Here is an 18,005-nt window from a genome sequence, read left to right on the forward strand (position 1 = left end):
CATAAACATGCTAATTTTTGAGTACCCATAGAAACATGCATTGTTTCGGTCACGAAACTTATATTTGTGTGTGGTTTATCTTTCTCATTAGAGTATATATATTCCATATATCATAAAAAATCATAAAAAAATATTCCAAAATATAATTTGTTCATAGACAGCTTTTGCTCTGTTTATCTAGGTTACCACTACTATGATAAATAGGTTTCTCAATATAGGTCTTTAAGAATAATCTGGTTCTTTAACGTTTATGTCAATGTTTTTAGACTTATTTACAATTTATCAAATAATTTTACTTAGTAACTTGATTACTGTAGTGCCTTTGAGTATCGTTCCAACGTCACTTTATTGGCTTTAGTATCGTTATTATCAATAATACCTTTCGTTTGTTGAGAATTTATTTATTCTTTGTTCGATTTTCTATATAACACTCTCCTTACATTCAAATAATGAAAGTGCGAGGAATTATGGGTGTAATTATAAATCTCTCTCCGCATCTCGACGCAGTTACCGTTACGTGCATGCGCGCATTTGTTTGCTTCCAGGTGTTGAGCTGACAAAACAATCGCCCTTTGAAGAGCGCGAACCAGGAGGGTCCATTCACAGAAATTTATAAAATTCCACAAAAAGTAAGGGCACAAAAAACTCAGAGGCGGCGTTACAATCCGATAGCCGGTAATATTTCATAATATTAACTACTTACGGTTGTGAAGAATGGGTGTGTTATAAAAATTTGTAATTGATTGCATTGTATCGGTTTCTTTATTTCGACTCTACGATATTTGGGACAACCTTCCGTAATAATTCTTTCGTAACCTTGTTTCTACATATAAACAGTGTATTGATTTCTTAGATTTTATAATTGGGTGATAGAAATTATTTATGATTTTTTTATCTAATATTTATTATTATTATTTTTTATGACTCTGTGCTTCGGAGGTCACGCTAATCCGTTGGTTTCGAGTATTAGCTGTGTAAAATACCTCCACTAACCCGCAGTGAAGCAGCGTGGCGGAGTTTGCTCCATAATCCTTCCGGTCGATTGATGGGAGGCCTCTACCCAGCAGTGGGACACACATAAAGTGTTTATTATTACAAAATGTTTACGCCAAGGAGAAAGAGAGAAACGAGAAAAAGAAGAAGTTTATAAACAACTTTAATCATTTTGAAAATTGTCTCAACAAAAGTATATTCTGTTAATCTTATATTATTTATAAATCCGAGAAACTCGCTCTAGTGACCATCTTTATTCTTTCTGCTACTTTGACGCCAACTGCTACATTGAAAGAAAAAAACTACAGCACCTATCACAATATCATAGCACGCCAGTGGATACTTTTGCATTGTAATATGTTTTCATAAGCCTCAAGGACCGCCTTCAATACCCAAGGGATCAAAAATTTCAACGCTCCGGCGCACTCGAATGCGAATAATTAGGTGTATATTTTACAATTTGCCAAAGATATCTATTGTATTCTTTATTCTGTAAGTGGATTGCTACCTACAAAGGGCAGGCCGCTTGACACAGCTACCTTGGGATTTTGAATTCCCGGTTCGTGTGTGTATAATGTTATTATTCGAAGCCGCATCTGTCACAAAGGCCGTTGCGTCTGTAATTTTACAGTTTAATCAGCGTTAAATGCACAGAGTTACCGCGTTCCATGAGCAAAAAATCAAAAGACTCCGCAGACCTTAAGAATTCGAGTTAATAAATCATCCTAATATCGATGGCGCTCCCAACAAAAAGAATAGAAATGGCTTTGTTATTTTAAAAGAGAAAGTTGCAAAAGTAAATATTAAAAAAGAAGAGCCTAAAAACATAATTGTGATAAATGAAGAAGAGTTTTCTTACCTTAACATAATTATTAATAGAAATTCAAATATGCTTAAGTTAATATACTAATAATTTATTATATTTATAAAGCATTTTTTCCAAGCAGGTAACTTTCCGCATATCTCCAATAAATAAGTAATCTCGAATTATTACAATAATTATGTAGAAAATGTTGCTAAGTAATATTTATTATTGGATGGGACGACGAGACTTCATTTAGCTGAGCACAAAGAGATGTGTCATCTATTATGTTCCACTGTGCACTGACCACTTAGCGTCGAGAGGAAATCATTTATTCAAAGCATTCTCAGGTCTCCTTCTTCATCTTATTGGACCACTTAGACGATAGGTCCTTTGAGGTATTCTGTTGTCATCATTATCTTTTACAAAACTATTTTTACTTTCAAAAGACTATTTTCGTAAAATATTCATTCGCTATCTTGAAATTCAAAGTTACATCGGCAACCATGAAAGTTACATCAATATTGTGTTCTGAGAATTATTTAAATAGTTGTAAGAAAAGTCTTAATCTTCAACTACCACTGTAGTTCTTAACCACCTATTTCATACACAGTAATTGATTTGTTATTAGTTTCAAATTAGTATGAAGAATCAATTAACGGTTTCTTTATGGTAGCTAAAACTAATTAGTCGACTTCCCTGCTCTGGTTCACAAAAACAGCAGATGCGAACACGGGCTGGTACAAAATAAAAGCGGCATTATTACTCGTTCAGTAATGTTTTGCTTTTTTTCTCTTGCTAACCGCTTGTACTAAAACACCATCTGTGTTCGGACACGGTTCAGTCGTATTCGTAACGCATTTATACATACAGACGATGTGTATGACGAACAATGTACAACGCATAATAATTTAAAAAATGCATTTATTGTGCAAAAATGTGACATTTAGATATTGTACATTGAATTGAAGTAAAAAACAGAAAACAGTCTCCATTGCATTAATCTGTTTTCACAGGATCCGCACCGGTTAGGCACCTGAAGATTTGACAGACCCGGTTATTTTTTATTTCAGCATCGAAGACTTGACTAACTGTTATATACTTAATTAACTGATATATACTTAAGTAAAATAACCGAAAATTTTTAAGTTTTATAAGCGCAGATGCAATGAGTATTGTACCTAACTTTGTCTTAATTATAACACTTGTCTATAGGGACTGTGTGATTGTATGACTGCATGGAAGGGAAGATTTATTGCGATCTTGCCGACTCGGTTAGTAAGTGTTGCTTGACTTTTTATTCCATTCCTCTTACGCTTAATCACTGGATGATCTCGGGCTAATGCGTTTTCGGTATCGACTGTTGTCGGTGTGATAATTGCGTCATTATCTGTACTAATCTTATTTGGCTCATATATAAAGATATTTGCTTCTTAGTAAAACTAGTACGTATTCTTTTATACAGTTTCTTCTTCCGAAAATTAGAGGTATTTCGATACGTGCTCTAGTATTAACTGGTATTAAATCTACTACATTTGTCTACAATTTATTACATCTGTCGTAAAGATAAGGTGTACATAACTATTAATTTGAGCATCTGTAGAACTGGTTTGAAAACACATATTTATCATGGAAACTATAACAAGACGTTCTTAGTTTTTATTTCGAGCTGAACTCGAATTAACTCGGAGCAATAAATTAGCTTTAATTGATTACCGTTAATTCACAAAGAAACGAACCGCCTCCTGACTTTAATTACATTTATGATGATTACAACCCATTTAACCGTGTTGCTTCTCTCCTAATATGAGACTAAAACTCAAACTACGAGTACTTTCTTGAGATCAGCCGCTCATGGTATTTCTCTTTTGACGTTTTCGTTTCTTTCGCCTAGTGCTATACTGCAAGAAGAAATAATCGAAGTCCGTTACTTGTTATGACTCTTATGACTCGGTCTCATTAAAAATAAAATCAAAGATATCATCTTCCCATTTATTTCATACTTGAGGCGTATGATATAATGTTGAGGGTTCAAGAGCATAGTCAACCTGTATTGTGTTCGTAAGTATTGATTCATACAATTACTGCCGATGACTTGTACTATATCAAGTGAAATAATAAAGTAGTAATGAAACGGATTTTTTACACGCTTCTTCGTGATACAAAATTGGTAGTCAAACTATCAATCAATCTGTTTACACTACAGGAAACATAAACAAAGTGATGAAACTGATGTGAGAACTCATAAAAATACGTAAATTACAGCCATAGCTCATCTAAATACAAACTATGGACCATAAATTACGAAACTTGACAAAATGATATCGTCGCTGGAAATTTCAATTGCTGTAAGGGACATTTGGCCAAAAATTTTTTATTGCATTATTCGATAGAGCTTGTTTTTCTCCATCGATTGATACATTTGAAATACCAATAGCCCTCATATTTTTTATTTTATTAACGATTGAATTTTCTGATATTTTTGAATAAAACGTCGTAAAGGACCCGAGATTTTGAAAGTATGATGTATATCACATTTTTTTTTTACTTATGTGATGTAAGGGTCTTGATTTATAAAAAAAGTTATTTAAAATATGACAATGTCCTTTACGACACTAAAGCTAACATGAAATTATAACAAACAATATTGATATCGGGACGTAAGTAACTGTGGTTATTTATTTTGTCATGCATGTCTACACGTATTAACATGACGTAACTAGCAATGAGTCCGCTGTCTTAAAAATCTTGTAGTTTTATATTTACCATACAACCTAAACTGGTATACTAATTATTATTCTTTCGCGATAAGCGCTGATTGAGGGAAGCCGTCGACTACGCCGGTGGATTCGGTATCGGGGTCCTGAAGTGTTTGGTGTCGCGAGCTGATTGGCTACCTCTATGGCTAGAGTAATCGGGTCGTATGGATCGTATATTACGTCCTTCGGACGACGATACTTTTTAGTACCGTCCCTAAGCTGGATGTATTCAGAAGCCGCAACTACCAGGGGATTTGGGTGATGCGGAGCAGAATCGAAAAAACGTTTTGAAGCTAATTTGAGCCATTCGGCAATGGTTGACAGACCTAGGTCAATGTGCAGATTTTCATTTCGAAGGAACCATGGAGCTCCCGTGGCTTTCCGCATAAAACGATTTTGTATTACCTGTAGACGGTGGATTTGAGAGGGACTCGCGTGAGCAAAAACTACCGCTGTATAGGTCATGATCGGACGGATGCAAGTCGTGTAGATTTTCACCTTATTCCAAAGGGACAATTTACTTCGCTTGTTAAGAAGACAATGAAGACGGCCCATTACACACGCGTCGCGATCGCGCACACGTTTGATATGGGCCTTGAAAGTAAGACGTTTATCTAAAACTACGCCGAGATATTTGACTTGCTCCTCCCAAGGGATCGGCTTGCCAAACATCGTGATGACTTTAAGTTGACGGCGTGACCGTGGCGTGTTATAATAGCCCTTTGAAAAGTACACCGCTGCACTTTTCTCCGGGTTTACCTCGATTCTCCATTTGCGAAACCACTTGCCCAAGGCATTGGCCACGCGTTGGAGAATTCCGGTCATCATAACTCGACCACGGCACGAAGAAAAGATGGCTGTATCATCCGCAAATAAAGTTAGTTCGGTGTTAGGGGATTTGGGAATGTCACTAGTATAATCATGAAAATAGTAAAGGGGAGAGGACGGAGCCTTGTGGCCCTCCCTACCTATGGGTAGCGGGTAGGTATGCACGCTCACGGGTTCGCAGCGCACGGTAATGGCTCCTCAGTTGCGTTCACAGTGGTTGCGTTCAAGCGCCATCAGAGTACGACACGTTTTGTTTAGATTTCAAATCGAAGGGGAGATACTTTTTAAAGATGCCGAAAGCTAAAAAGAAAAATGTGTCTGTGAAGTGTGATTCTGTCAATTCCGTTGTATGTTGTTCTCAATCAACATAACCTAAGACTATAGGTAATTTACCTACATTACAACAAAACTAGATACTATAAGTTTAAAATGACACAAATATTTAATAGGTATGTGTTTCTTAATTTGCTTATTATTAAAAATCGGCAAACATATTCAAGCACATGGTGTTTAGATGTCTCAAAGTAAAATTCAGCCATAATTTCAATAAATATAAGTGATTGAACCAATTTTTGTGAATTTTTACAGACCTTTCCTTCAATATTTTACCAAAATATTAAAAAAACTGACCTTTACAACCCAAAAATTCACAAAATATTAAAAAATCTGACCTTTACAACCCAAAAATGCAAAAAAAATAATTTACCTAATGGTTGTAAGGGAAGTTTTTTAAATAACACAAGGGCGTAAGGGTTGCTAACTTTCTTATTATGCTAGTTATTAAAGTTATTCCATTTTTAAGTGGTAGACAAGAAAATTCTAAGAATTTTGGTATTTAACATCTTTCAATACGTTTAGAATTACAAAAGTTATGAGACTTTAAGTATCAGGAAATGATTTTTGTTTCTCCTGAAAACCTGTCATTTGTCCCTTACGCCAATTGAAATTTCCAGCGACGATTTAATGTCCCTTCATCCTTTATTACTTGTGTGAGAGTTACGTCATTCCCCTAAACTCATTTGGGAGAAAATGTTCCTAAAGTATTCATCCTTAATTTTAAGGACACGTTTTTTCAACGCGGCTCTATCATCAATCTGTTCTGGAGCACTACTTATTTCCTTGTTATTTCTTTCGTCCTGCTCTTTAGGAGTACGGAGAGGGCAACAAATAGAGAATATATTATCTATTTTGTCTTACCCGTGACAATAATTAATGACTGGATTTAAACGCTTCCTCACGCCCGTGACATTAACATAAATAGAATGATCTTCGTTTGCTCGTTCCAGCCCCTTTGATTCTCGTATTTTTAGCTTAGCGAGCTAAACTTTTGTATATTAATTTGTTGCCTGTACGTGCAATGTTGTTTTCAGTACTTTGATGTTTTGTGTTAAGAGGTGTCTGGTGATTTTCAGCTTATTGGTCATTAAGGCTGCTGGACTGTGTTAACGTTAAGTATATTAAGTGATGGTGTTCGTTTAAATTACTGAACCGTTCTCCAGTTGAATTTCCTATATGGTACATTTAGTAACTTACTAAGATTCAAACACTGTTGAAGCGCATAGAGTGATGTATTTACGATACTAATTGATATAAACACTTGCAACAAAGATCAGGACAACCTGAGCGGTATTAGCGATGGTCGTAAAGTAGACGATAAATGGAAATAGCATCAGAAAGGTTAACAAAGAGACAATGGCGCTTTGGAGTTATGAACACACGTTATGGAGCCAACGTGAAATATGGCGATCAGCTGTTGCGTTGATAGTCTTTTGTTTGTAGGGAGTAATTGCTACAGAGTCTTACAATGAAGTTCCTTTAAAATTTATTGGACTGCAGCATCGAAGATAAGAATGAAGTAAAAACACTTATTGTGTTCTTATTTCGCTTTTTTATTGCTCTGTTATCAATTTGTACATTTTCATAAATGGAATGTGCTAGGTGGAATGGTCTACCTACTCGGTTACATACATGTAGAGTATTTTCATAAACATTTTCGTTTGCAAATGCATTTATTGTTTGAAATCTACATTTATTATAACTTGAGTTATATTTTATAACGTAAGAGTGAGGATAATCACCAACATTCATCATCATTTATAGACCTTTTGTTATTGAATATAGCCTAAGTTTCTAATACCTGTTTCTTAATATCTGCAAATCTTAGTACTATGACAATCATGTGTAAAATTATTCCAGCAGGACGCATTTAGCTTTCCCAAAGGAACATTAATAAGCAAGATGTGGCGTTAAGAAGATACCATCGAAGACGTCATAATAAACAACAAGTTTCATATCTCACTGGAAGGACCACTATGGCTTGGTGCTAACCGTTATTTTAATGTCCACGCATATGACCTTCTGAGATATTATTCCTATTGCAAATAAATTTGTGCCTAATAAGGAACTTAGCGGCTTTAGAAAGGTCAATATTAACGATGGTTTACTCGGAATACTATTGTTTCCATATTAATCCCTTACTTATAACAGGATAGACTTTGAAACAGCTGGTTCCATGTGTATTATCTGCGTTGGATTCATACGTAGAAAAGTGCAGAGATACTACTATAGATTTTCTTTTATAAAATTTTCCGATTATACAATATTACCACTAGTACTGTTATTTCCAACTAAATACGTAATAAGTTGGAAGTAACAGTACTAGTGGCAATATGGTATACAACTTTTTTAAACTTCGACTTCACAGACACGTACGTAGCTAAAGTTGCTGAGATAGTTACGGTACGGACACCTAATTTCATCGCTCATACTTAAGCTTGAGAGGCAATAAAGTGCGCAGGAGTCGTGTTGCAGTTTTCATGTTCGCGTTACACTAAGTACACGTTTAGTACAGTATCGCACGTAGTTTGCACGTCACGAGAATCTTGGCTGACCTGACTTGGCTAGCTGTTATAATGTAAGGGAAATTTTATACTAGAGTACGGCGTGTTTCAAAGTAGAGCTTTATTTTTGACCGTACGTACATAAACTTACGCGCATAACTCAGCAAACTTGTCTTTCTATCCTTCTAAATTTGACTGATGTGAACTGTGTAGCTAATTATAAAAAAAAACAAAACTTTGTAGCGTAAGTACCACAACACTTTTACTCTTGCTGCATTTTGCTGAGTGGCGAATTAGGAGAGGTAATATATTGAGTAAAATATTATGATTACGATTTCAACAACGTTCTTGGTATCAAGTTCACTGGGCAACATTTTCTTTTAGTAATTGTTAGACTGATTCTCTACTAGTTTATAAATTTTCATACTCATTGTTCCAAGCTGGTTAATAGATAACAATTTTATTATTTATTTACACACCTTAGGAGTTTTTCATTTTAATACCTTACGTAATTACGATCAAAGCTTCACTGGTAAGAGATTAAACTATCTGATTTAAGTTCGTTACCCTTTTCTATTTAGATGACTAAGAACAGACTAATATTTGAGTTCTGAATAGGTACACGTGGTTTACCTTCTCTACAGTACTATTATTTACTTCATTATAATAAAATAATGTTTCGTTCTGTATTCCCCTTTACGAGGAATCCAGTTCATTATAAAGCTCACAGATTCGCGCATGAGATTACAGAGTCCGTGTGTGACACTTATGTTTAAAGAAGACGTCTCGTTAGCTTACTCTCGTGACAGTATCTATTTAATGTTCTTGAACTTGTTTACTTCGGAATTTAAATCTATAATGACATTTAAAACAAACCAGATATATAATTAAGCTGGAAAACCGAATATTTCGAAGTTAAAATTAGTTTGTAGATAAAGCTTGAGAAAAATATGAAACCGTTCCGTGCTTGTATAAAAACATGGAAAAATTTACACGTTTCCTGTAAGATAGAAGACAGTGATTTTATCGTTGAAGATAGCAATCTTTGCAAGTTCGCTCGCTTTTCTGAAATCTTTGCTGGTAGCGTTACTACATTTACACGTTTGTGCCACTATTGCCGTCTTTGAGATAAAGGACTGGAGGTAAATAAAAAATATAGAGTTGGACAGTTCACCTGCGAGTGGTGAAACAGACCCTTAATATTGTACTGTTACTGTTACTGTTAACACGTACAAATATCACATTTAATTCCCATTGGGGTATGTTGAGACCACTGAATTCCTATCACTATGATTCTGACACATCACTTTTACTAGTTTTACTCGCAATGCTCGCCGGTTTCGAATACTCTTCAAATTTGATTGCGGTATGTTCACGTAGGCCTTCCTCTTCCAACTCTATGGTATATGCGAAAATGAACAAAAATCAATCAATCAATAAGTCGATAGCTCAAGTCTGGTATGTCAATTCTAATACATTCGTCAGTTTATAGCAAATTCACTTCATACGTTTTCTCTTTTACCTTTCCAAACCGTCGTCGTGTTCAACTTCGCCCGTATTCCAATAGTGTTCTAGGAATGTACAAATGGTAGAACATTAAGCCAGCCTGATTATATCTGATCGAATCGGTAGGAAATTACTTGTCTATCTGCAATTTCATTGGGGTATTTAGACTCGTAAATGGGAGTTTTGAAACGGAATGTAGGTATATCTATCTATATTACAGGCAAATTAATGAATGATTCAATATTGTCTTATTGTCTTTTAATTACATATATATCTACATATAACAAAGTTGGTATTAAATATATTGTATGAGGTGTTTCGCGTATACAAAAAAATCGTACCTACTTGCATTGTATTTTCATCATCTGTAGCAATTTATATTCATAAGTAAAAGTAATCGGCTTTGAAGGAGATTTATAGTTTGGCTTAGTGAAAAACGTGGTCTTATATCTAGATTACAACACAAATAGCTATTCGATTCTTCGGGATAGAAAACATATGTTTTCTTACTTGTGATTGCGGGTATATAGAGCGTAATTCGTCACGTGGCTTAGCAGATAGGTAAGCACCTATTATAATATTGCAGATAGTTTGGAAAAATTACAAGGATACATTTTTTACTACGAAAAGAGAGCTCATCAAAAACGATTTTTATGAATTTTTATACTAGTAAAACCTTATTATAGGGAAGATAAAAAAATATATAGCTCAATCTACACAGCTTGGAACGTTTAGGTGATGCGAAACGACCTAGTGAGAAAAAAAACATATTAAATCCTACCTTACAAAGTACCTTTTAATTTAAACTTAAAATACCTTCAAAATGCTATAAAGATGCCATTTGGCCTCTTGAATTGAGAACCTTTGAACAAATTTATTGGTGCATAAATTTTGCTGTTTCTAATCTCAGACGTCAAGACAAGTTTGCGGCGCTGTGACTTCAACTGGGTGTTTTCAAACAAGAGGTCTTTTACTAGTTCATGCAAGTTTTTATAAAAACACGATAATATGTTCTTTAAAGATATAACTCTACTACTTAATTCTCTTCAATATTGCCCATTTGACCTTTATCAAATTTCCATACCAAATTTTTCGACTTTTATATCCATTGCCTTACATACATTTACATTGTCCTTGTTCATACACAATTAATTAGTTGACCTGAAGGAATTATGTTAGTTTATATATTATTTTTTATAGTAGTAAAAACGGAAACACTAAAAGGATATTGAATTTTAGACTACACGGAGGTACATCTACCTATTCCATTCCAATGTTAGGACACTAGGAACAATAGTCAGACGTTAGGATTAATCAGCACTCTATTTGCTAAGTCTCAAAGTCTCTTGACTCAGCTTGGTCCTATTTGTTAGTGTTGCACAACAAACAATGAACCTTACGTCTAAACCCGCATGCACATAGCTTTTACACAACTCCGGGAGTGAAAGTTTATGCTGATTACTCTGTTTTGGCAAGTTATAGACTATTGGGCGCAAAAAATTTGGTGTGCCTTCACATAGAATGTAAGAGACTTTAACTTCAGGATACTTAAGTAACATAACACAATATAGCAATAAGCTCACGACCATAACTTGACAAATTGAGCTAGTCAGATGTACAACCATCGCATGAAGAATTTAGTACACACACTTCACCGATAATTTAGGGTAAATGAGCTTTAAAAGGTATACTTACAATTTTCAAAAGTGTATCACATTTGTATTCCAGACACGACTGTCCAGAACCTATATTAACAAAACCATCTCGAATTAGGGCCGACATGTTCCATATTAAAGTTAAGCCCGGAGGGACAAAATCCTTCGAAAGCATACCATTTTGTTTTTCTCATAACCGCAAGGCATACACTCCAATTATTAAATTCTTATTCCAATATCATGCATCCGAATGGAATGTCAATTCGTCTAAACAATAGCCAGATAAAAATATGAGTTATAAGAATTGAGCTGTATGGCTTACAGAGTTGTATCGATATCCGAGGTATAATATTCCGGGCAGCCAGCAACTTCATTATTAATCAATAAAAACATATTTATGAATTATTTATTACCGAATATTCGTTCAGCTTGGATGCCGCGCATTGTTATGTTTTAATTTATTGGCTTCTTTGGACTTCATAAATACGTAATTATATAGCGTAAGCCTTAAATAATCTCCGAAGAAGTTATAAAGTCAGGAATTACCGTAAAGCAGCGACGCAAAATAAACATGATAATAAGTCCGTTTATTTCTTAATTTGGGCCATTGTCATTAACTTTGATTATTTAAGTAACTATTTAATACTAAATTTATTGAATCGTAATATGAATAGTCTATCCGGTTTAACCTTTGCCACTAATATAGTAAAAACTCCTCGATTCACAAATATGCTAATCGGAAATAATCTCTTGACAGCGAAATTCGATATAGTGATGTATGGAAATAAACTTAAATGTCGAATCATTTTAGTTCAATTTACATAATAACAGCTAAAACATTTGAATTATTTAATTAGCATTTCGCATTATTAAAGTCGAATTTAAATATTTTACGGCCAATCGATGCATTTTAAATAATATTATGTTCTCGATATTTTGAAACTGTTCTGAATTCAACTTGAAATAACACAAATATTCGCCATTTAACAAGGCTTTTTATGGCTAGAGAATTTGACTAAGAATATTTTAAAGTGATAATAGTTATGAAAAGTAACCCGACTTGTCTGAATTTATTTTAAGTACCTACCTAAAACAAGTTCAAATCACACACTGAAAACTAAACACGCGGGCTTATAAATAGGTAGATACTTATTGAAAAATACAAGTAGTTTTATTAAAAAGTAAATTCTGTGGTTCATCTGTGTTTTAATGTACTTACCTATAATTTCAAAGTAAATTCGTACCTAACTGTAAAATATTTCTGTACTTAGTAGAAACTCTGAAGCACTAAGCGGACTAAGTTTCTTATAGCTCTTAGCGAATAAAAACAAAAGATATACTCGTAGCAATTTCCGATATTACAACCTCTCGCATAGTAGCAATGTAGAGAAAGTTATACACGGAACAAGGATAGGTCTTATTTTGTGGGTCGTTTTGCTAGAGATCCCAAATACCTACATCTAATTTAGGCAGTAAATGACGCTTTTAGCGGGGCTTTCCTTTTCTTGGGTATAAAAAAGTGTTATACATGTCTACATACTTGAATATTTTTATAACACTTTTTGCTGGCACGTGAAGGATGATAAATGGCTCGTCGACTCCGCCTGAATGCAAATCTACCGAATTGGGTCAGCCTGCTGATATTATTTTTCACGTTGAATCACTACTGAGAGTACGTTCTCCTGAATGATTGATCTCTTATTGTCTTGTGACATTTTTACGATCCGACGGTGTAATAGAAAATTTTTACAACCGCTCGAAACGTTTCGAGTGTTATTCTTCGAGTGCGGTTACACAATCGTATTGTGTGGAATTGTGAATAAAGGTTTTTTGCAGTTCCGGTCACTGACAGATAAATCGATTAGTGGAAACTAAAAAAAGTTAGGTCGCTAGTAGCAATAAATCATTCTATTGAAGAGGCTCTCCAGTTGACACGAATGATGCAATGAGCAATGTTTGGAATAAAATAGTCTTTGAAAAGGCTACATGCGAGTACTGTAATGATTTTGTTTAAATAAAAAACGGTTCCTCGTTAGATTTGGTTAAACAAACCTAATAAAAAAAAACAGAAATAACTTTTTGCTCGAATATAACCTTTTCATCGTAATAGAAATATAAATAGGAACGGCCTTTGTTCTCCAGTGGTTAAACGTTAGGTTCACGATCCGGAGGTCCCAGGTTCGAATTCCGGTGGGGACATATCACAAAAATCATCACTTTGTGATCCCTAGTTTGGTTAGGACATTATAGGCTGATCACCTGATTATCCAAAAGTAAGATGATCCGTGCTTCGGAAGGCACGTTAAACCGTTGGTCCCGGTTATTACTTACTGATGTAAGTGAGTTATAATAACCCTGACACCAGAGTTAATGAGGTTGGTAATTCACCCCACAACCCACACGATAGAAGAAGATCGTAATAGTTTGTGTAAGTACTAACAATAAATTCAAAATATTCGTACATGAACAAAAAATAAACGTTGTCGCAGCTTTTTCCATCGCATTTTATTATTTTATTATATAAAAAAGCAAAATCGACGCGTTATTGAATATAAAGTTGCCGCGTAACGAATCAGAAAAAGCAAAGACCGAGCTAATAAAGCGCTCGACGCATTTATTATAAGAGAAGAACCGCACATGTTTCCCTTGTAGCGATCACGCTATTAGCTTGCTAAATTGTATGCTATAAAATGCAAAAAAGTCGGAATCTCGGAGGAAAGGTTGCAGGTTGCAATCATCGGACTGCGGTGTAGGATTCCGCGTAGTAAGGGATGTTACGAGTTGAATACTCTATCGAGTCTTGATACAATCGAGTTACCGCTCCGTCTACTCGATTGTTTACTCGAGTCCCAACTTTATTGGCATCTGCGCGAACGACATCAATGTAAAAACTGAATTTTGGTTAGTTTGAAAAACGCAATTATTCTAATTAATAGTGTTCACCTTAAATAGCTGTACTTAGATTTGTTTCTAAAGTAACAGTTAATAAGTAATTAGTCTTCTTAAGTAACAATTTCATTACAAAATATAGCTTCACATTGTACTCTGTACCGATTCGCTTTTATGTCAAGTTTTGTATCGAGTGTTTGAATCGAGCACAAACCAAAAAAATCGAATCTTAACTGCACTGATTCCTCGTATGCATCAATTTAATATAAACTAACCCGCCCTGAAGGCGCCCGTGGTTTTTGAGATTACAGGTAACAGGGAATAAACTAGAGGTAAGTGTCAAATTGAATTTTAAATTGATTACGCTCAGCACAGCGGGAGTAGGTAAAGTTATTCGAACTAAATTTCCAATATGTTGAATCAAAATATAAATAACAGCATCAGATTTATTGACTTCAAATAGTAGATAACTGTTTTTAAAACTCGAACACAGATGATAAAATGTAGACTAGATATTTTGGAATTATCGAATTGTCTCTAGAACTCCGAGCATCATTATATCAAGGGAAGAAGTTGCACTTCAATTGATTTAGCGTTTCATCTGTTAAACACAGTTTAAAAGACTCCTCCTAATTTCTTCAAGGAAGGATGATTGACAACTGTTTTGAAGGATAATTGACAATTTTAAAATAAGTGTATAAAATAGGCATCTCTCTGATATGCAACCCATTTGATGTGTGCTGTCAACTAAATTATGTCGGGTTATTGGTCAATATTAATTTTGGGAGGGGTTTTTAAATTTCTGGCTAAAAGGCTAAAAATGAAACACACGTCATGTTTCATAAATTGTGTGCCTGTCGATTACGCGTTCCTTTCCTTAAACTTAAAATAAAATATAACTTAAAATAAAATTAGGTGTTTACAGGAATTAGCACCAATATAATTATTTTTCGAAACCTGCCCCAAGTATCAATGAATATTTATACGTGTCATCGGGAGCGAACTTTATATTCCAAGATGTAATGTATAATACTAATATACACAGGCTAATATAATAAGTAGACGTTGACATAGAGCAACGTAAACGAACCATCTCCTCGCATTAAACTTGATAAGAGAAAGTCTAGAACAAGGGCAAGGAGGAATAATGTTATTAAAATCATTATCAACGATATACAAAGTTCTAATTTTCATAACATAAGACGTCGTCATCGGGACATCAATCAAAACTCAGTTTAGTTTATATAAACTTCGGTCAGCTACGAAAATGATCTTCAGCGTCGAGAGTTCCGTACCTACTATTTTTTTACACAAAATGTAATGAACTATGGAAATAAAAGGTGTAAATAAAAGAGATGAAGGTCAAATCTTGAAAGCTTTAACAAGTAATACATCTCTGCTTAAAATCCTATTATATAAATTTTTGTATTTAATATTAAGTACTTAAATAATAAGCCACTATTTGTATGCCTACTAACAGGCTCAATACAGAGATTGTAATAACTTTATGTAATATCCTTTATTTATTTATTTAAGATACACCATCGGTATAATATACATAAAAATTATATTAATAAATTTCAACGGACAATGACCGTATGTTATACCATTACAGGCGTATACAACATTCAAGTTAGTTTTAAACAAATAATAAAACAACACGTACACGTGTTTGAGGTAACTTAAAGCTAGAAGATAGAGAAAAAAAATGATAAAATCCTTTTGTATACTTGTATTCACAAATGAAGATCTTGATTTAATTTGAATAATTTGAAATCTATACTTAGATCCCAAAAATGTGTATGTACACACACTTTCCATTGGCGAAAGCTTCTCCTGTAAAGTGTGTGTTCATGACTTGTACAGCCATGAAAAAAGTGTATGACTCTGCGACAGTCATAGTCATGAATCGTCTGAAACAGACGTATTACGCCTATGACACTGGATACTTATATAATTTTTTTTTTTTATTATCAGTGCGTATCATTTACCGTGAGATTTCAACTTATAAAATGATTGATCAATTTGGAGGTAGCTAGAGAAGTGTGTCAAGATTGTATATTATAAAAGAACGCGACACACAAAAAGAAGACGGTAACATCATTTTTAAAATTTTCACAAAACAATAACGAAACGATCGAACGAACGATTCCATACGGTCCCCTAATAACTGCGATACTTTGTACGACAGCGGATTCACAAAACACGATGATGATGATGATGACTTATGTAATGCAATCATCTATAACGTTTGGCGCGGACATCGGCCTGAGTACTGTACACAAAAAAATCAGGAATAATATTTATTTTATATTTTTTTACACATATTGCAAGTCATCTTTTAAACAATGATGTAGATTAGAAGAGGGTCAGTATCAACACAATTTATCGGAAGAGTTTAAAATACACTGAAAGTACAGACTCTGTTATCAGTAAATGTTTTTATACATCCTATTATGCACAGGCCTCCCCTTGATGAATCGGAGGGTGTATGGAGTATGCTCCACCACTCAACAATATGCCCTGAGCATAGTAAAAGCCCATCAATGCTTTCGCAAAAGAATAATTTAAAAAAGTTATTCTTTTGCTAACGCTCCACGTGTTGATGACGATTAATGTAATACACCGTAACTTCCAAGCCTCCATTACGGCCGATACTAATATGTGCGTATACGCAGACGCAGGTAGCCGATGTTCGTTTTCAACTCATCGGTTATGTTGATGCTTTTGATTTTTACCCTGCGTCTTAGATATTTGTATTAGTTAAAGTTGTAGCTCAAGATGACATTATAACGAAATGAGAACTGCGAATCTTTACTTTGACGAAAGTCCTTTCATTTTATGCGTTTTATAATAGTACGCAATAACTGGAATAAAAATGAAACCTCAAAAAGCCCATGTTTGGTGCCAACATAACATGGTGCAAGACTGATCCAAAAGTGTGTACAGAAACAGAACGTACTTATTAGTCTAGTTATTATGTTTAATGTAGGTACATTTACTTACCTACTAAAGAACACAAAAATCAAAAGTGGATTCAAGTTACCTTACCATTTGCGATCCTGATACGCCCATAAGAATATCTAGCATTTATGTATTGTATAAGTATTTATATAAAAGTATCGGACGTGTCAAATAAGTAATCATGTTAGATAAGTGGGCCTCGTGAAATCCGAATAACCTTAGGGTCATGATGATAACTTTAGTATACAGAATGTTAGTGTGGATCATAAAGAAATTTTGAGGGATTAGTCGATTCTGAGTTGATATGAAGTAGATTCTGCCGTCGCAAAAGTATGGAACTGAAAATATTAAAAAAGAAAACTAAAATTTTATTGAATTTTCCAACAGGAGATTCCACAACTCATAATCATGGTCTCATCCCCTCAGTATTCATTACGGTGTCACTCATACACATAGTCGTATGGCTACCTGTACAGTTGCGGCACGCTGAGAGGTGAGGATATGGTATCCCGACGTGCCGGCAGAGTAGGGGAATGATTGGTGATAAAGTAGAAGCAACAGCAAGCAGTAGTAGTATAGTTTATTAAAAACACTTCACAAACTTAGTAACATAGTCACAAAAATATTAGTTCACAATATACACATTTCACAAAAGGAGGGCACTGAGGAGGGTTTCAGAGGGCACGGCCCTAAACAGTATAATACACTTGTTGTTTATATGAAGGTCAGGGATGCAGTGAGTCAAAAGTGAGTAAAATGAAAGGAAATG

The sequence above is a fragment of the Pectinophora gossypiella genome, chromosome 12, assembly GCF_024362695.1.
Source record: "Pectinophora gossypiella chromosome 12, ilPecGoss1.1, whole genome shotgun sequence".
Classification (NCBI taxonomy): Eukaryota; Metazoa; Arthropoda; class Insecta; order Lepidoptera; family Gelechiidae; genus Pectinophora; species Pectinophora gossypiella.